The following is a 21,781-nucleotide window of genomic DNA, read 5'->3' as shown; positions in this document are numbered from 1 at the left end:
AGGAAGGAGCTGGACCATATATTGGTCCTGAATCACGGTATAGTAAAGTCACATTGGGTTTTCAGATGTGCAGAAGCCCCAACAAATAGTGACCATCATCTCCTTGTTGCTAAGATAGCAATTACTCTCCTAGAACATGCCTGTTATGCAACACAAGGCACAAGGCAGCTATAAAATTCAGCCCTTGCTAACAAATACTCTGTCACAGTGAATAACAAATTTGACACACTTGGCTCTCCCCTGGATAAATCAGCTTGGGCAGCCATAAGCACAGTCACCTGAGAAACTGTAGATGCCATCCCAAATTTTGAATGTTACCCGTGATGCCCTTGGCTATCTGATGAGATATTTCAAATTTTGCAAAACAAATTTGAGGCCAGACAGCACCAAGATGAAGCTGAATGTAAATGTTTACAAGGCATTTTTCAGGTGACAGCAAAAATAGATCACGATTTTGAAAACTTGGCAGAGGAGAGAATAAAGGTCTAATAAATTACAGCCTCCACTCAAAGCTATTAAATCACTTCAGTCCAGAACTGGACTTTGTTCCAGGTTTATGCAGACAAATAAGGCTGATGGTAAAAACATGCTCAACCCAAGAAGTCCTGCAAAGATGGAAAGAATATTATGAGGTTTCAATTAACCATCCTGAAGTAATCCATGCCCTGATCTGCATGTGTTAGTAGTAGATGCAATCCCTGATCCAAAAACCTGTGCAGTCATTCCTACATTGGAAGAGTACCACTCTGCTATAAAGAACCAGCAAAAATGCTGGACCCATTGGCATAATGCCCAAACTGCTCAGGTGCACCATAGAGCCCATAAATGTAACATTACCCCAATTTTTTGTCCAGGCTTGAACTACTAGGAAGGTACCAGCAGAGTGGAAGGAAGGATCATCATCCCGCTTTGTAAGTAGAAAAGCCCGCACAGTAATTGCGGAAGCCAATAACTCTTTTTTCTGTTCCTGGAAAAAATGCATACATGTCCTTCTAGCCCAGCTCCAGCCTCTCCTTATGAAACATCATCACCCAGAACAAACAGGCTTCACTGCTGGGCGATCTACAATGGACACCATGCTTGCTCTTCATCGTTTATCTGAGAGCCATCACAAATTGAATCATCCTTTGACAGCAGCAGTGACTGACTAGCCACTGGGCCAATGGAACCTGGGGGTCCTGGCCAACTGGGGGGCTCCTGGAAAATGGGCACCCCTACACCCCGCCTCGTTCCACCTACCCAGCACTCCTGCTGGGGAGTGGAGTTGGGGTGCAGGAGCTTGCCCCGCTCCACCCAGCACTCTTGGAAGGGAGCAGTGGAAGCCACCGTACCCCGACCCCCTCCCCAGGAGGAGCACGGAGGGGTGACTGCAGGCAGAAGGGGTGGGGAGAGGCCCCCACTTGCTCTGGCCCAGGGTCCCACAAACCCCTAATCCACCATTGGGCAGCAGCATATGTAGACCTGAAGGCAGCCTTCTATTCTGTTCATAGAGCTGCTGTATGAAGCACTGGCATTCCCAACATTATCCTGAGGTTAATTCAAAAGCTACGTAATCACTCAGGGGTATGGGTGCAAATGGAAATCCATAGTCTAACAGGGTTTAGACTAGATCAGGGGTGAAGCAGGGATGTATCCTGGTCCCAGCCCTATTCTACCACACAATGGATTGGCTCCTTGAACATGTCTCTGCAAATACCAGTATAACTGTTGTTTCAACTTTTTACCAGTTGAATTATGTGGATGATGTTGTCCTCTTTGGACCAGGTCACAAACGATCTTAAAGATGCATTAGAGAGCTTCCAGCATGTGGCAGCTGCCCTTGGGCTAAGAATGTCTTGGGCAAAAACAAAAATCCCCAGAGTTGGTGCAAAAGTTGTGACACAAGATATCTGTTGCTGTTGGACAAACTGAGGTTGTAGTGAATTATTTCATCTATCTAGGCATAAAGTATCCTCAAATGGGTGCAGCCAGCCAAACATCCTAAGGAGAATTGGTTTAGCAGCCTCAGCCATGCCGGATCTGCATGGAGTCTGGAGCCCAAAGAAGGTGAAACTATATACAAAAAGTATGGATTTATCAAACCTGTGCATTTCCAATCCTATTAAACAGATCTGAAACATGGACATTGCTTAAAAAAGACATCAGGAGACCGGAAGCATTTTGTATGCAATGCCAGCAGCAACTGCTAGACATAAGATGGTTTGATATTATCAGTAATTGGGATGTATTATTGAGAACTGACATTGAGTGGATTGAAGTCAATATCAGTCACTGCTGGTTGGCACTTTTTGGTCATACAGCCCACCTTGAAGATAAAGTCCCTGCACATCAAGCTCTGAAGATCAGACTTGAGGTGAGGAGGAGACATTGCCTGGCCATAGACTGGCAGCAGCCACATGGTCGTCCATGCTTAACCTGGCTGCACTAGATCAGTAATAATCGTGTGGTGATTTTAGATGCCTGGGTTAAAGCCCTACAATGTGGCCATGGACATTCAGCACTATGGACCCTCGCTGTGTAAGTACATTATTGTTGTTAATGTCATTCATGGATATGCAGTGCCTATATAAATAATAGCATTCAAAATGGTGGCACCTTCCAGGGAGGAAGTATCATAAAAAAATGCTCAGTGTGTGTTCAGAACCACCTGAAGTTTACAAAACAGATCAGACTCCCCTCTATATGTTAAGAGGAGTCCAGGTTCCTTTAGATCGCCGGTTCTTATGGGATCATGACCAACAGGAGGGTCACAAACAAGTTTCAGAGGATCATGCCAACCATCCCTTTCTTTATGGCTATTTGGAACGAGGGTCCCAAAACTTTTTTCTGTTGTAACATGCAGTCACAATATGGAAAAGGTGGAAAATCAGAGCACTAGATGGTCTGAGTAGTTTCTAACCAGACATCTCCATATTGGATGGTTCTGCGCTGAAATACATGAATTTGGATTGATTGGAAAATCTTTTTTTTTTCCCTCCTTGAAAAAAAAAATTCAACAAAGCCTTTTTTACTCTCATAAAAATTTGCTATGAAATGTTTCAGGTTTTAGTTTTAAAAACAATACATTTGGGGTTTGGATTGGCAAAAACTGAAACATTTTCAACGTATTTTTGGTGAAAATCTCTGACATTAAAGCCATTTTCCATTGCAAAATCATTTTACTCATGTCTATCATTGCTATTGTCATATGTATATCAAGTTGAACTTATGCTGAATTTTGTAAATCTTGAGTTCTGCTCTACAATAGAATTTCAAAATATAGGCCAGATGACTGGCAGGTAGCTAATGTAATGCCAATTTTTAAAAAAGGCTCCAGAGGGGATTCCCGCAATTACAGGCCAAACTTCAGCACCAGGCAAACTGGTTGAAAATATAGCAAAGCACAGAATTATCAGACAAATAGATGAACACAATAGGTTGGGGGAAGAGTCAACATAGTTTTTGTAAAGGGAAATCATGCCTCACCCAATTATTAGAAGTCTTTGAGCATGTCAAGAAACATGGACAAGAGTGATCCAGTGCATATAGTGTACTTGGACTTTCAAAAAGCCTTTGACAAGGTCCCTCACTGAAGGCTCTTAAGCAAAGTAAACAGTCATGGGATAAGAGGGAAGGTTCTCTCATGGATCAGTAACTCGTTAAAAGATCGGAAACAAAGGGGAGGAATAAATTGTCAGTTTTCACAGTGGAGAGAGATAAATAACTGGGTCCCCCAGAGGTCTGTACTGGGACCAGTGCTGTTCGACATATTCATAAATGATCTGAAAAAAAGTGGTCAAACGCCAAAGTTTGCAGACTATACAATATTACTCAAGATAATTAAGGGTACGTCTATACTTACCTCCAGGTTCGGCGGTAAGCAATCGATCTTCTGGGATCGATTTATCGCGTCTAGACAAGACGCGATAAATCGATCCCAGAAGTGCTCACCATCGACACCGGTACTCCTGCTCTGTGAGAGGAGTACGCGCAGTCGACGGGGGAGCCTGCCTGCCGCGTGTGGACCTGCGGTAAGTACCTTGTATTTCGAACTAAGGGACTTCGACTTCAGCTACGTTATTCACGTAGCTGAAGTTGCGTATCTTAGTTCGAACTGGGGGGTTAGTGTGGACCAGCCCTAAGTTCAAAGTTGACTGTGAAGAGTTACAAAGGCATCTCACAAAACTGGGTGATTGGGCTACAACATGGCAAATATAATTTAGTGGTGATAAATGTAAAGTAATGCACATTCGAGAAAATGAATAAGGAAGTGTTATTTACTCTTCATATAACATACAACCCAGGAGTCACCCAATGAAATTAATAGGCTATAGGTTTAAAACTAAGATAAGCAAGTACTTTGTCACACAACACACAGTCAACCTGTGGAACTTGTTGTCAGTGAATGTTGTGAAGGCCAAAGGTATAACTGGGTTCAAAAAATAATTAAATAAGTTCTTGGCTTTTAGCCAAGATGATCAGAACCACAATTCTGTGCTCTGGGAGTCCCTAAATCTCTGATTCTTAGAAGCAGGACTAGATGGCAGGAGATGATCACTCGGTAATTACCCTGTTCTGTTCATTCCCTCTGAAGCATTTGGCACTGGCTACTGTCAGAAGGGGGGATACTGGGCAAGATGGACCACGGGTTTGACCCAGTATGGCCATTCTTATGTTCTGGAACTGAAAATTTGTTAAAAACATTGAATAAATGCTATTTTTGTATTTGTTTTTTATACAGTTTCAGTCCTTTTTTCCCTGTATTTTCATGTCAGAATATATTATTGCCCCAACAACTATGTTATTATTATATAAAGCAGCTCACAGCAGAAATATGAACATCTATTTCTCAAATATCTTTTCAAATAATTTTTGCCGCAAGTGTATATATTTGTTATTTTTAACTTTAAAAATATGGTCAGTAACCTTTTTCCCTGAAAAAATACAGAAGCTTGTGTTTTGTACTTTTGGGAGAGAGTATGGTTGGAGCAGAGTGGTGGAAAACAAGAGCCGTGAGTTCTATTCCCAGGTATGCTAACAACTCTGTAACCGTGGGCTAGTAACTTAATCTTCTATAATTCAATTAACCATCTGCAGTAATATCTACCTTACCAGTTTTTGTGAGGGTTGTATAATTAATGTTAGTAAAGCAGTCCTAAACAGTGTTTTATTCCTTAGTAAAAAAAAGTACTTGCACTGAAAAATATAATATGGACATCATAAAAATATACAGTGTCTCACGATATAGTAGTTTAACTGAAGTCTTTATGGAATATCTTATCTATAATCTGCTGAGATAAGATATATTACAAAAGCTGTATCTTTTCTCTTTAGAACAAAAGCAATTCACTTCTTATGAACTTGCCCCTACTCTGACCACAGGGAAGAAAAAGTCCTCTAGATCACATCATATTCTGTGTCTTATGCTTAGCAGGGTCCTTCTAGTACTAATTACCAGAGCTGTTAATTCAGCTGTTGAGTTTTTGACAGGTGAGAGATAGCAGCTATAAATGTCCATTTCCTCTACCGATGGAGCGAAGAGTTAAGAGTAGGATTATAAAAAGATAAAAAGCTATTTCAAAAGCATTTCCTGCTGTTCCCACTGCGAGATCACAAGATTTCATGTACATTCAAATACTGAAGGAAAGATCAGTTCCTATTTACTGAATATCCCTGCAGAGGAAAGCAACCAGCAGATTGGAAGCCTTCCTGAAGTGGTGACAGGTTATTTATTGAGTTATTACCTAAAAACACTGCACAGCAATTTACAAGGACTTTGTGGTAACTACACAACTCCTCCCTGGAAAAACAAGAGTAATTGCATGGTTATCTTGTGGCAATGTTATTACGTCATCTTGTGATAATGTGATAAATAACTAAGCCATAATTCCAGAAAGTGAAATTAATCACGGGCTAACCTGGTGCTAGACATTAAATTCTGGGCTTGACTAGAATACCTTTGGCTTTGGGGGATACTTAGTAGAAAAGTGCAATAAATGAAATAGTCACATGGGTATCCAAATATTCTGCAATATTTCACCCTAAAATCATTGACGAGAGCAAGATATTTTTCTTTTGCTATTGTCTCCTTCACTGTTTTCTAAACCCCTTTCCTTTACAATAGGTGCAAAATCTACTATCAACATCTTATTCTATCATTACTGGGTGTGTAAGTAGGAGGCTACTTAAATAATGAAATGTGCTATTTAGTGTACCAGTGTCCTTTGCTGGATACAATCAGTACTGCTCGGCTGTGTGCCGTAGGCCTTATGCTGTGGAAAAGTAAAGGCGATTCTCCTTAGTCCAAGTGATAGGTGCCTATGCCTTCAGAGGAGGAGAATATGAGTTCTATTCCCCTTGTCACCAATAAATTGAAAATGGTGACTTTTATATCATAAAGATACCCAGGAGACCATAGGTACCCATAAATTTGCTACATTAGTGTACACAAGACACTTAATATGTCAAGCATCCACCAAAATAGGGCAGATAGTGGCTTCTACTGCTGGACATTATGGCAACCAAAACTTTGAGAATTTTCGTTCCTAGAATGTCCCACAGGAAGCTCTAGCCCTTCCTCAGAGGAAACTGAAGGGTGTTGAGATGAGAGATGCAGTATATTCCAAGGGTGTTCAATATGTTAAGGCACAACAAAGATGAAAGCTATGCTGGAGCAACCAGTGAGAATCTTTCAGAGTAACAGCCGTGTTAGTCTGTATCCGCAAAAAGAAGAACAGGAGTACTTGTGGCACCTTAGAGACTAACAAATTTATTAGAGCATAAGCTTTCGTGGACTACAGCCCACTTCTTCAGATGCATATAGAATGGAACATATATTGAGGAGATATATATACACACACATACAGAGAGCATAAACAGGTGGGAGTTGTCTTACCAACTCTGAGAGGCCAATTAATTAAGAGAAAAAAAACTTTTGAAGTGATAATCAAGCTAATCAGTGAGAATCTGTTCAGTTACTGGGCTTCAGTGCTCTCACATGGTATTGCACCATCCTGTCATCAACAATGGGAGGAAATGATTTGCAAAGGGCTCATCTGACCTTGATGTTTTTTAATACTCAATGACTTATCCTCTGAGTTCATCCACCTTGATCAGCAAGAAGCTCCAGTCACACCAACCCAGAACCCCACACCCTCTCCTCCCTATCAATGCACACTGCACCGTAATTATTACTAGGGCCACTAAAGAGGTGTTTTACAGTAGCACAAAGGACTGAAATAGTTATGTAGCTTTGTCACAGATATCATAGCGAGGCGAATTCATTTAAGACACCTTAATGCTACCTATGTAATGCAGCAAAAATTCACCTAGTTATATAGTAATTAGTTCTGGGTAAAAACTGCAAATTATCAATATCTAAAAACATTTTTAAACAAATTTGCTTTGGCTGCATTTGCAACTGTCTCTTATTATTTGTTATTTAAGGTAGAATAATAACTGCAAGCCCCAACTGAGATCAGGACCCTAACGTGCAAGGCACTGTAGATACACAGTCAGAGACAACCCCTACCTTTAAGTGATTACAATCAAAATAAACAAGACAGGCAAAGCATGAGAGAAAGGAAATTTCATTATCCCTATTTTCAAGGCACAGAATTAAGGCACAGAACCTGAAATTGAACAAAGATCTCAGGAGTCCCAGTCTTTCATGTTTACTTTCTACAAATATTCTGAAAACCAAGTTTGCTGGCATAATTGTTTGTGGAATCAATGGATTTTAAGTGAATCCTGCAGAATATTCACAGAAATTGAATTTTGAATCTGCACTTTAGAATCAAATCATCAGCAGATATTTTGCAGCGAGATGTAGAATGGAGGGAGGATTCTTTGCCAAGCTAGCCTCAGAAAGGCATAAAAGGAAAATGATGACAAAAGGAAATGGAATAAAAGAACCTAAAATCTAAGAGAAGTAGAATGCAAATAACATTATGAATTTTGAGTGTGGACAAACAAATCATGTGCTTCCTTGCAGTTAAGTGCTTCCTGATGTTTTGTCTGGTGCCCTCAACTCTGTGCCTGGAAAAAAAATCATTGTCTCTAAACCATCATGAGTAGTTTGGCACTCATCTAAGACAACACCAAATTTAAGTCACAGCTTAGCAATGTAAGTGCAGACAGACAAAACCATTGCAATATGAATTTACAATTGTGATATTTAGGCAGCAGGAGAAAATAAACAGCACAGAGGGACAGAAAATATCATATTGCCTCTATATAAATCCATGGTACGTCCACACCTTGAATACTGCGTGCAGATGTGGTCGCCCCATCTCAAAAAATATATTGAGGTTCAGAAAAGGGCAACAAAAATGATTAGGGGTATAGAACAGCTTCCGTATGAGGAGAGATTAATAAGACTGGGACTTTTCAGCTTGGAAAAGAGGAGACTAAGGGGGGATATGATAGAGGTCTATAAAATCATGAGTGGTATAGAGAAAGTAAATAAGGAAGTGTTATTTACTCCTTCTCATAATACAAAAACGAGGGGCCACCAAATGAAATTAATAGCAAGAACGTATTTTTTCACGCAATGCACTATCACCCTCTGGAACTCCTTGCCAGAGGGTGTTGTGAAGGCCAATACTATACCAGGGATCAAAAGGGAGCTAGATAGATTCATGGAAGATAGGTCCATCAATGGCTATTAGCCAGGATGGGCAGGAACGGTGTCCCTAGCCTCTGTTTGCCAGAATCTGGGATTGGGTGACAGGGCATGGATCACTTGATGATAACCTGTCTGTTCATTCCCTCTGGGGCACCTGCCATTGGCCACTGTCAGAGGACAGGATACTGGGCTTGATGGACCTTTGGTCTGACCCAGTATGGCCATTCTTATGTTCTTATGTTGGGCTTTTGCTGATGAAGAATTGGTGTAAATTCTGCAGGCTGTATTCTGAAATAAAGATCAAATGAGGCCCCACTCCTGCAATCAGATAAGTACAGGAAAGCTTTACACCTGCTGGCACCCCACTGAAGTCAATGCAATGCCAGCCTCCCATGGAGATGCAATTACAGGGTTGGTGTTTAAGGGTATGTCTACATAGCAATCAAACACCCATGGCTGGCCCAGGTCATCTGACTTGGGTTTGCGGGCTCAGGCTGTAATATTGCAGTGTAGACATTGTGTTTGAACTGGAGCAAGAGAGGGGGAAGGTCACAAGCCCAGGCTCTTGCCTGAGCCCAAGTGTCTACACAGCAATGTTTAGCCTCTCAGCCCATGCCCTGTGATCCTGTGTCAGCTGACTCAGGCCAGCCAGGGGTCATCTTCCACTTATACTCTAAGTGTATTGAAGTTTTTGTTACAAGAGAAAGGAAAATCTAGACTGAGCGCATTAGGCTTCAGCCAAAATATTAATATAGTTTGAGGTGACCTCTGGTAAGAGAAAAATACACTGCATTTGATTCCAACCTTCCGATTTGGTCTAAATAAATCTAATTTGTTATGAGTGATTGGGTTAAGTACAGTACTTAAACATGTATCTCAAAGGATTACTCATCCACAATTCGTTTATGTTCATGGGATACTAATAGAGGTGGATTTGCAATTAGGGTTGCATTTTCATAAGATTTGAAACAGAAGACTAATATTTATATGCAACAAGTACAGCTCCTTCTTTTAGTATAGTAATTAGATTTTCATTAAGCAGCTGAGTTGCTGTGGTCATCCTATAATTTGTCACATTTAACAATCATGGGTAAATGGCTTCAAGAGGTAACTATGAGTCCATATATTATATATAAACTTGTAAAATGCTTTGCAAAGAAGCAGGTTCTCAGCTTTTAATAGCAGGGAAGGGGTGACTGATTTCTGCAAAATTCCATGTATTGCTCATAGTGCTGCACAGAAACACAAGGTTTTATTCCCCCCAGCCAAAACTTCAACTAGTACTGCTGTAATAAGGGGTAGCAGTGATGTTCTTGTTAGGCAGGGATTCTGTAGTCAAACTCAGATGCTGCTCATTATGGAAACCTGTCAGACTAACTCAAATCAGTCCAGGATTGTGCCACCAGACATCAGTATGACAAAAAAGTCTTACCAGCTGCAGAATGAGAAGTAAAACTTTTTTTTTTCCCCAGGAAGGGCTGAAGAGACAAAAAGATTCAAGCGTACACAACAGCACACAACAGGAAGGGTCAAGAATATATTCTTTTTGACAGTTTGCATGGTCATGTAATTTTGTTAGTGTTCAGCTAGCGTAATGATGGGCACATGATACCTTGACCAATCATGAGACCTAGACCATGGATTAAATAGAGAAACAAATGCAGGAGAATGGTACTATTATCAGCTCTTCTGTAGAAGAACACGTAAAACCTGACAAATGTAGCATTGTGCCCTTTAAAAGGATATGGTTAAGGTTAAAATTCAGTTCTCCCCCGTCACATTTAAGACCTCCCTTTAGCACATGGATGATTGGGTTGCCTAGCCACTCAAGGCGATAAATCACATCTAACGTTTCCAGGGATCTGTAGGAATATCAATGTTTGAATAAGCTATATGTACGTATACGCTTCATCACTAGCAAATATCATTAGGTTCAATACTATATTCCTCTCTACCTACATTTTTGATTGGATACTTCTTTCATTCCAGTAGATTATTATGGCAGTGGTGAATTTTACAGTTTCTGGGCCTGACTCTGATCTTACTTGCACTTGTTTTACCAAGTCCTTTGGCTTCAGTGGAGTTGCTCCCACTTTATAGCAGTGTAAGCAACATCAGAATGAGGCCTGCTATGGCTTGTGGCTAAAATATTATTTCCTATTTGGGAATTGCTAATTTATCACATGTTAATTAGTCTCTAGAATGTAGCTGGAAAATGGTTGAATAAATACAGCAAAGAGAATAGTATGAACCAGTAGTTTCCACAGGGCATCTCACAGTGCTGCCTTCTGTACTGGAAAATGTCATTCTTCTAAAATAGATTTTGCATCTCTGAAAGATGACGGTAGGGAAGAGCTTTAATCTGGAAAACAGTTTCAGGCAGAATAGTAAGGTGGGGGGTTCATTTTTGATTAATTTTTTTATTGTAATATCTAGTGTACGCCTATAAGTGTTCTTTGTTATTTTGTGCAGAGCGCCTTAATCCCTGCGTGATGCTGTGGGACGGCAGGAGCATTTGCAGTTAAGAGGTAGGCGTTACATGCATTTTAATGATTGTTATTTTTCTGTATGCCACCTACAAAGGATCAAATTTCTCTATTATAGAATTTCCAGAACTCCAGGGTACTTAAATTAAATCAAGTTTAGCACATCCATTTCTCAAGAGCAAAGGAAAGCTAGATCTAAGTACAAAGTAATTAAGTTATGATTTTCTCATAATCAATAAGTATAACCAGTAAGAAACAGCAAACATAAGTGAAGGTCAGTGGGCATGAGAACACTCCATAAAGTTCTATCCCAATTTGAACATTCTGGTTTGGTCTCACCCCTATAAATATCTATAGTAACTAGTTCTGGTTCTAAACATCAGTTTGCTAATTGTTTCCTGCTACTAACTTTGTGAGCGTACTTCAAAAGCTCACTGTCCCCTCAATGAAGGTGTTCGACCTGCCTTTTGTTTCTAACCATGTCTTGGGTTCTTAGCCCTAACCTCCATTCCCAAATGGAGAAGCCAGTCAGCATTAAAAAATATTCTCCTTTTTAATTAGAGCATGGTATATATTAAGCTGACAGCCCTGGAAACAGAGGCTCCCTATAAACAGGCACACTAAACTATGCTTTCTTCTGCTCCTCTCCCAAACTGCTTCACCTTAGAAATAAAAGAAAGAATTGCAAAACAGCCACCTATAAACAAGAGGGTGAATGAAGGCAGCTGGATCCAATTATAAGGGCTCTTGTTGAATCTAATTGGGGCGGGGTAATGGGAGAGCATAGTTTACCTGTAGGCTGTTAAGGCTCTGTCTGCAACTATAAAAGCCTCAGTTAGCCAGCTTCTAAGACAGAAGGGAGGGTTAGAAAAAGTGTTGGCTGGGAGGCTTGTTCTATAAATATTTTCTCTGCCAGAGGGTACTGTCTAGAGAGCAATTCCCCTCAGTAGAGGATTTTTTTTTGGTGTATAATATGATATATTTTAGAGATACATTCTGTATCTGAAAGGAATAAGCACTTCAGTAAACAATGGCTGTAGCTTTGGGACTGTTAATTCACCTTGCCCCACAAAGAAGAGTAGGTTAGTATGTGTGCTTATTGAGTTCTTAACCCCTGCTAAGTGAACCATTAGTTCTCTTTGTGAGAATCACTTTATTCATGTGGGCACTTGCTCACTGCGAAATGGACTGAGACCTGCCAAATGGCCACTGGATACTAATGACTTCTTTACTAGTGATTTAGAATTCTCTTGAACCAGTCACCTCCAAGAGAAAAGAACAGGAGTACTTGTGGCACCTTAGAGACTCTGAAACCTCCAAGAGAAAGGCTTTTCTGTTTTATTGCTGAGAGTCATCCAGTCCTGTTTCATGGGGAAAACTATCAAGCTTGTCTGATAGCAGGATTCTTGTCAGGAACAGAGTTTTTCAAATCTCCTGTACAGCAGTGAGCAGTTTCCTGTACCCAACACTATTCAGAGGATTCTGTGTGTTCCTGATTATTTATCTAACTGATTTGTAGAGTGTCTAGCAGTCATGCAGGTTGAAAAGGTGGTACTAGAATAAAGCTGTTAATCACTGACTGGTGGATATGTTGACATACCTAAATACAGGCAATTATTAGTGGCCAAGAAATTCACTTACAAAATGTTAGCCTTCATGTTCATCTAAGCTAATCATTGTCTGGAACCGGAGCCAAAGCCCAGAAGAAGGGTCTGATAAATCTGTGAGATGGAACAGTGTATCAGCAGCCTAGCTGTTGAGGAGAAATACTAGATAGCTAAGTTCCTTTTCTATCGTGAAGAGAATGCAAAAAGACAAGCAAGCAAGAGTAGGCACCAGATAAAATGATCTAAAGATCTGGAAGCAAGAAACACCAACATTTATTGTGGATATGTGGGTTTAAAAACAGCTGCAGAATCAATGTAAACAGCAAGTGAGAATTTCCTCCTTTATCTCCCAAAATAGGACTACCTGACATAAAAGGAGGGGGGGGGTGAAATGTTAATGATGGAAGCTACAGTTTTTGCCTCCCATGGGGAGTAAGTATAGACAAAGGATACGTTTCAATTTTTGTAACTGAAGACTCCAGCTGCCCTGGTGACAGGTGCTTTTGGAAAGTAATTAAACAGCAGTGACTTGTGCATGCAGCTGGACGTGCAGTCAGGGAGTGGGACATGATAGTTTGTGTGTATATAAAAAATATACCTTTGTGGGTGTTGATAGGCAACTATTCTGCATCTAATCAGGGTCACTGAGACCCAGAGCTCAAGTTCTGTACAAAGTTTGATTTCTGAATTAAGTTTACATTTCACAAAACATACTAGCCATGTGCTCCAAACTACACCACTCAGAATTTTGTCTAAACAGATCTGTAACAGGGTATATTAGCTCTTAAAGAGTAGAGGGGGTAGAAGACCCTGTTCCAGGGAGTTGGGATAAAGAAAGATGTAGGAAATGGCCTGGCAGTGAAAGAGAAGAAGACGTCCTGGGGAATTTGGAGTTGATAGGGAGAAACCACAGGACACTGTTATTTTTACAGTCTGGGATCAGGACCCATTTAGTGTAGGGTGGGGCTGGGGTCCCCTCTCTCCCAGAAAATTGGGAGGAGCTGTCTGGAGGATGGCAGTATATAGACTGGCTTCTCTCTCAGAATAAAGGAGACCATAACAAGATAGAGGGCTAGGGCTGAGCTCCAGCCAGAAAAGGCTGGGACTGGTGGCTTCAGGTGGAGCAGACTAGCAGAAGAACCAGTGCTCCGTGTGAAATTTTGTATTGATGGACTTTATTTTGGGAACTCCAAGGGTTGTTTGAACCATTACTATTATTAAACCAACCCCAGATGGGGGTGCTCTTAGCAACCACACTATCTCTGTTGTGGTTTAAGGGGTCTTTAAGAGAGGGCTAACTGGGGCAGGGTGCCTGCAAAGCAACCCCTGACCATGAGCTGTGCTCAATAAGCAAACAGCCATCTACAAATCTCACCTTCATTTATTTATTTATTTATTTTTATAAATGCCAGAGCAACCACAGAAACAAGGCATTGCATCATTTCAGAGTAAAATTAAAGATGCTAAAACCTGGTTCTATCAATCTATTACCTCTCAGGAAACTTGTTTATAGGGTAAGTATGGCCATAAATTGGAACACAGAGCTAGGCACAAGGGGGCCTTAATCTGACTGGGGCTTCTGGGCAGTACTCTAAAACACATAATAAATGGCCTTAGTGGAGGTGGCTGAATACTGCAAAAATCAGTGTCCTCCGCATTTGTTCAAATTCCAAATGGCTGCTCGGTTTGCCCATTTTCACACCGTTTCTTGTTCACTAAAGGCCAGTCTTTGAATGAACAGTTTGTGGAGTGTCTGTTCTGCATTTGAATACCTGTCTCAATATTTAAACTAGGGTTGTCATGCAAGAACAAAAAGATCTGTTTATTGTTTCTAAATCATTGCTGTGATGGATGAAGATCTGCTAAGTAACAATGGAAGCATACTGGTTATGTAATAATTCTATGAGTATTGCATGTGACCTGGTCAGTGGGGTAAAGTTCCTGAATAAATGTATTGTCCTAATGTAGTAGGGAGCTGATGGAAAAAGAAGCAGGATAGCAACATAACCGGTCTAGATAAACAACCCCCTAGCAAACATTTGAGGGGAAATTACAGGACAGTGGCCTATTTCCTGGCTTCAGTCCAAATCTGCACAACTCTTTTTTTTGCCAGTGCTGAGAGCTAATAATTCAAGGGGTATAAAGAGTTAGAGTGAGATGGGAGGTGATCCAAAAGGCTTGAGTGGCTTTTAAAGGTGTCACAGGAGAGAGAAATGGCTTGTGAGTTAAGAAGAAACCAACACCCTGACCCTAGAGGACTTGGAGTGCACGCCGAAAGCTTAGACCTCCCAAGATCCCCATGTATCAGGCTAGACACCTGATAAAACAGACACGCATAGAGTTTGTTTACTTTTAAGACCTGTTGTCTCTGAGATACACTTGTTTTAAACAACTATTCTGCTTTAGGAAGGTTGTTGTGGTCACAAAGCTCCCAGCATGTACAGAACTGCAGATACTGAACAGAAATCAGACCTGCTCGGCTAAACAGAATTCTAATGTCTCTGAAGAAGATAATGTTAATAACAAAACATGTAAGCTTTGTATATAAAATTTAATTTTAGCTCCAACAGGGCCTGGTAAATTGATAGTCCTAGTATAAGGCTGGTACCAGACCCTACGGGGTGGGGGGGGGGGCAAGGGGACCAGTGGTGGCAACATACCTAACTGGCTTCAAGACAGAGCTTATTAGTTTATTGTGGGGGATAATAAGTTTAAGAAGTTTTATTGAGGGTATGATATGATGGGACTGCCTACAATGGCATGTAGCTGATCTACAACTGCTAGCAGTAAATATCTCCAATGGCTGGTGATGGGACACTAGATGGGAAGGGCTCTGAGTTACTACAGAGAATTCTTTCCCAGGTCGGGTGTCTGGTTGAAGGGTCTTGCCCACATGCTCAGGTTCTAACTGATCACCATATTTGGGGTTGGGAAGGAATTTCCCCCAGGTCAGATTAGTAGAGACCTTAGGTGGGTTTCGCCTTCCTCTGCAGCATGGGGCATGGGTCACTCACAGGGTTAAACTAGTGTAAATGGTGGATTCTCCATAACTTGAAGTCTTTTATATAATGATTTGAGGGCTTCAGTAACTCAGCGAGAGGTTATGGGTCTGTTACAGGAATGAGTGGGTGAGATTCTGTGGCCTGCAATGTGCAGGAGGTCAGACCAAATGATCACAATGGGCCCTTCTGGCTTTAAAGCCTCTGTGTCTCTCTGAGATCAGCCTTTTCATTTTTTTCCCCATTTGTCCATTTCTCAGCAAGTCCTATCCCAGAAGAAATAAAATTTGCTTTGCAAAGGGGACATTGCAAAATTGTCCCCTTAAGTTTTGCAAGGCCCTGGCCTGATACCTCCATTTGTCTGTGTCCAAAAGATTGCTTTCATTGGAGAAAAGCACATCCCTTTGCCTGTGTCTAGGGGCCTGCACCTGGGAATATAAGGACTCGCTGCCTATTAAAGATTGTCTGTCTTTCTAGCAGTGGCAAGGATCTTTTCTTTGTGAAATATCAAACATAAGAGCTGCAGTTTGCTCTCCACAGAAAGGCTAACTTCTTGACTGTTGGATGCCCCACAAGTCTTACCTAAGAGATCCTGCGGAGAGGCAGAAGAGACACATTCCTGCTGCAGGGAAACGTCACCTTCTTTTCACCAAAATGCGTGATAGGTTGAGAGAGAGGCAGGTCTAGGACAGAAGATAGTTCTAGCCCTTCTACATTACCAGCTCACCTTCTTAGAACAGACTGAGGGGTGATGTCGATAGTTCTCCACAGCAGAGTTATATCGATATAAGTGATCATCCTCTGTATTAACATTCTGGCAGCCATTTCTCAGAAAGATGACATGGTGCACTTTCGCCCTCTGTTTCCTGCACCACACTCAGAACGCAAACACTGTGGGATGATCTCATTTGATTTCCCAGAAACTATGTAAGCTTCTATTGTCCCCCTCAAACACAGCTTGGAAGTCAGTAGGCTGCAGTGAAGAATAGGTTTATACCGTTGCATGTCTAATGGTGTTTCTACATTATATAGTAAACTTGGGTCTGTGAGACCGAAGCTTATAGACTCAGTGTTTCTAAGCATTGTAAACCTGGGCTTACAATTGCTGGATCCTGGTTAATGCGTCAGTACTACAGACTTCTGACTTGGTTCTGTGGCTTGAGCTGCATCCACATTGGGGGGAAAAATGACAGGGCTTGGTCCCAAGTCACAGCAGGACTCTAGTTCTGACCCAACCCTTGAGCAAGGCTCTAGGATCCAGGTCCTGAGTTCTTGCAGACACAAGTCAGACTGATATGTGTGCGGACAGAACCGGGACTTGGGCTCAAACCCAAGTCAGAGCCCCAGCTTAGTGTGCAGTGCAGACATACCCAGCTAAACACTGCTCCAGTTTATTAGTTTGTTTCGTTATAGCATCCATTTTGCCATCACTGTCACCTGGCAGTTGTATGAAGACACTTATGGATCCATTTCGCTCACTCTCCTCAAATGAGAATTTTTTCCTTTCTTCCTCTTACTCCAAGCCCAGTAGTCTGAGCTGGCCTCCAGCCTTCAGAAGTATCCTTCTATTTGTCATTTAGTTTGTTTTTATTAGTTTTATTTGTCTGCTCAGCTGCCTGTGTTAATAAACTTGTGGACTAGAGCATGAACCTTTTTTAGTCCTGCTATGTTTATTATTCTATCTATATCAAGATCATTGATATCTCTGCGGGCTTGACCATGTTAAGTCTCTGGTATGCCCAAACAATTTTTTTCTAAAATCTGTCTCCTGTTAAACACATTTCTCTCTTGCACTTGTTCTCTTTACCACTTCAATCAAAACTATCTCCACAGAAGTCATTCTGCAGATTTAATTTCTTCCCTTAAACATAAAATCTATCCTCAGTCATATTGCCTCCCTCCTCCCATTCGTTTAAATGGGCTGTTTTATCATGGTAGATTAATGTCAGAGACCTTTCCCCTGATTCAAATGATTCATGATTATATCAGACAGAATATATTTCTTTTTAAATACATGTGCTTGTTATTCAGCTACACTTCACTCTTTGAGATGTGTATGTATTTTTCTGGGCCATCTATTGGCGTAGCGAAAGCAAGGCTCTTCATGTAATGTGTGTTTATTTATTTATTAAATTATCACCTTTTCGTGGGCCAGATTCTACTGTCATTGGAGCCAGTGGCAAAATGCTTGTGGCCTTCAGTGGTGTAGGACTGGGTCGCTTATCTTAGTCTTCTCTTTGTCCTTGCTGGTATATTATAACATAAGAAGGGCCATACTGGGTCAGACCAAAGGTCCATGTAGCCCAGTATCGTGTCTTCTGACAGTGGCTGAAGCCTGATGCTTCAGAGGGAATGAAGAGAACAGGTAATCCTCAAATGATCCATCCCATCTCCCGTTCCCAGCTTCGGGCAAACAGAGGCTAGGGATACTGTCCCTGCCCATCATAGTTCATAGCCATTGATGGACCTACCATCCATGAATTTATCTAGTTCTTGTTTGAACCCTGCTATAGCCTTGGCCTTCACCACATCGTCTGGCAAAGAGTTCCACAGGTTGACTGTGCCTTGTGTGACTTTTCAGCAAAGTTTCCTTTACATTTTTGGTCATTTTATGTGTCCTTATAACACAAGGTCTGTAAATCCAAGAACATTCTGTTTTCCTAAGGGCCTCAATGCTAGGCTGATCCAAGTCTTGGTGAAGTCACTAGAAAGACTCCCATTTCTTAGGGAGTTCCTCAATCAAGTTTTTCAATGAAGATACCACTTTCTTCCCAACAGAACGGAAGAAAAGTAAAGCCTATGTGGGACCCAGAATTTCTGTTTTGTGAAAAATTCTGCAATGTTTGAAACTTTTGTTCCAGTATAGAACTAATTTTTTTTTAAAGCCACAAAGTGAATTGTTTGTTTCATTAAAATATTTCGTTTCAATAAAATAAAACCATCTAGTTTAGATTTGGACTTTTAAAAACTTTTATAATAAATGCAAAAATTCAGTCATTTAAAAATGACAAATCAAAATGTTTCATTCTGAAAATGTTTCTATGTCAAAACCTCATTGAAACACTATTTGCTATTTTGTCAAAATTGATACATTCCCGCAGAGAGTTTTGGTGTCAATGAAATGGTATTTTTCAGTGGAAAAATGTTTCTTTGGAAAAATTTCAACCAACTCTACTCCCAGAAGGTGTCATTCCTTTTGAGGCCACACCACTGCAACATTACTTCAACACCGTCTCTAGGCCTCATCTCATAATAAATCTTGATGTTTTTAAGAAGAAAAAGCCAGGATTAAGTTAAAACCAAAGAAATACTCTTCACAACTGTCTTATTTTACCATCAATGAGGGAAAAGCTGGCTTGGTTATTTTGGCTTTCTTGTAGTAAAGTCCTTATCTTGGGGCTTGTCTACATAGTGTGTCAGTCCGCACCAGAGGAGATGTGAATTCTAATTCATCAATGTGTCACATACTACTGGGCCTGTATGAATCCTGCTGGCATGCATTAAAGTTTCCTAGTCCCCATGTATGTAGTAAGGGACTATGTTAGTACATACTAGAGAACTTTAATGCGTGCCTGCAGGGTCCACCTGGGCCAGTTATTGTGCAACATGTTGGTCTTCATTACAATTCACATCCCCATTAGTGTGCACTCCTGCAGCAAGATAAGCCCTCAGGTTTCTGCATTACTCTTTTCTGACCCCCTCAGACTTGTCAGAGACACATTCTTCCCCCAACCCTGTTACTTTGCAGGCTTCTTTGATGTGCCTGGCTTATTGGCATACCACACACACTCCTGCCCCTTCCGTTTGTCCCGAGATTCATTCAGGATTGTGTTCATACAGGAAATCAGTGGCACATCTGGGAACTGGGCTGAGGTTACCTGAGTCCCAGTCCAGGGTTCTACCCGTTACACAATCCTTCCTTTGTCACCTCTGCCTTAGAAGCATCACTTTTCACTTTCAGGAAAAAAAAAAAAAAGTAGGCAAACGAGGGAAACAATTAGAGCAACCATCCCCCCCAAATATCTCAAAAGCTGAATATGAAGGTCATTCTAGAAGAGTGGATTATTTCACACAATAACCTAGGATTGTGGTATGCTATACACGAGAAATCAAAAGGAAATGCTGAACAAATAGATGTTGACGTTATGAAGGCTTCCCATTAATGGTAGATGTACTAATTTTCTCTTAGCGGCTATTTTATGACTAAGCATAACACTTCCTATGAGTGATAGTAGCAAAGAACCATAAAACTGACAGCATAATGTATGACTGTGATCAAAAAGACCTGGAGGTAGATGCATAAGGGAGGGAAGAGAACACAAGATGGGAAAGAATTGTTCTAGAGTGCTATGATTAAGGACTTCTTAAACTGCAATTAGGCCATTGTGCCCAGTATTGGACTCTATTATAAAAGTGATTATAATGGCCTCATATTTATATAGCACCTTTTTTCTAGATGGATTAATCATTTATATAACAACCAAATGTGGGCTAAGAGCTTTACAGAACAAATGCCTGGAAGAGATTACAATCTCATTTTATTCATGATGCTAATATATTATGGTGATGAGGGCCCTACTATAAGTACACAGATTGAAAGACAGACACAGTCAGTAAGAATAACAAACAGCAGGGGGAATCTGGAGAAGTGAGAACGAGAGTTACGGCAGTAATTTGGATCCCAAAGCTAGTACTCACTGATTATGTTGGAATCTCTTTATCTGCTACTGGAACATGGCTACCCTGAGATGGTATGTTACATGTCTTTAAGAACCATACACTTCAGCATCAATGGGAGTCTTTCCATTGAGTTCAATGGTTGTTGAGCAGGTCTCACAGGTAGACTGCAAACCTATCAGGCCTCAAAGGTAGAGAGGATCAGGCCTTATAGGTAGAGGGAAAGACCCACAACATTTCAGGCCAGGAAGTGAAGAAGGTGGCCTCACACAGTAGTTCTCACAACACTTCCTGGAGGTATGCAGAATTAAACATTTTGAGGACCGAGCAGTGCAGGCCTGGGAGGGCATATGGGTCCAGGAATGAAATTATAATAAAGTAGTCTGCAGGATGGAAATATTAAAGATGCCCTGCCATATCCAATTGAAATTGCATAGGGAATTTTAGGTAGGAAGAATGCAATAGTTACCAAAAATGGAATTTGGGTAGGAAATTAGGATTGCCATATCTTCTGCCTGACCATCACCTAACAATCTTCAACATATTTATCCTCACACCACCCTTGTGAGGCAGGACAGTGCTACTATCCCCATTGTACAGACTGAGAACTGAAGCGCATAGACCAAATGACTTGCCCAAGACAGCACAGGAAATGTGTGACAAAACAGAGAAGTGGACCCAACTCTTCCGCGTCCCTGGTTAACACCTGAACCTCTAAGCCATATTTCCTCCCATCCTTGCTCTTGTGAAGAGTGCCTTGATTTGTTTAATGGCAACAAATGATCAATGGTTAGGCTAATTAAAGGCTAGAAACAACGTCTGCTGCTGCTTTGTCTAGTACTCCCCCAAAAACATCTTCTCCAGAACTAGTGTTGACTTCTAGTAGATGACAATCACTTCCCTCATTGGAGAACTCTAAATCTGACATTGGATGCAAGTCTCCCATCTCCACCGGATGAACTGTTAAAGACACACGCCCACATGAAATGTGAAAATAAAGAAAATGCAGTGGACAGTGCTTCTTATCTTGCTGGTCTAATTCTATTCTAAACTACCAGCTGGTTATTGTACTGGAGGTTAAAGAATCTGATCTTGGCTCAGAATGGAAAAGTGTAAGTACATCTGGATGAAGCTCTGAGATTGTTATGGAGAAAGGTAATTAATACAATTCATGAAAAGGGGCATGGAAATGATCACAAGGCAGGTTGGGTTTTTTTTGGGGTGGGTGTGGAACAGCTGTGAACAATCTGTTCCCTTCCTATCAACCACAGACAGACAAATCTGGTTAATACCTGGCTGGTTAACACTGAAAACACACCACAAATACTTACTCACCAGTTATGGTTAGCTGTACTGTGGCTGTTCAGTGGCTGTCAGTCTGCAGAATATTATTTATTTATATGTATT

The sequence above is a fragment of the Chrysemys picta genome, chromosome 9 (genome assembly GCF_011386835.1).
Source record: "Chrysemys picta bellii isolate R12L10 chromosome 9, ASM1138683v2, whole genome shotgun sequence".
Lineage (NCBI taxonomy): Eukaryota > Metazoa > Chordata > Testudines > Emydidae > Chrysemys > Chrysemys picta.
The sequence above is the reverse complement of the archived record's forward strand: the minus strand, read 5'-3'. Positions refer to the sequence as shown.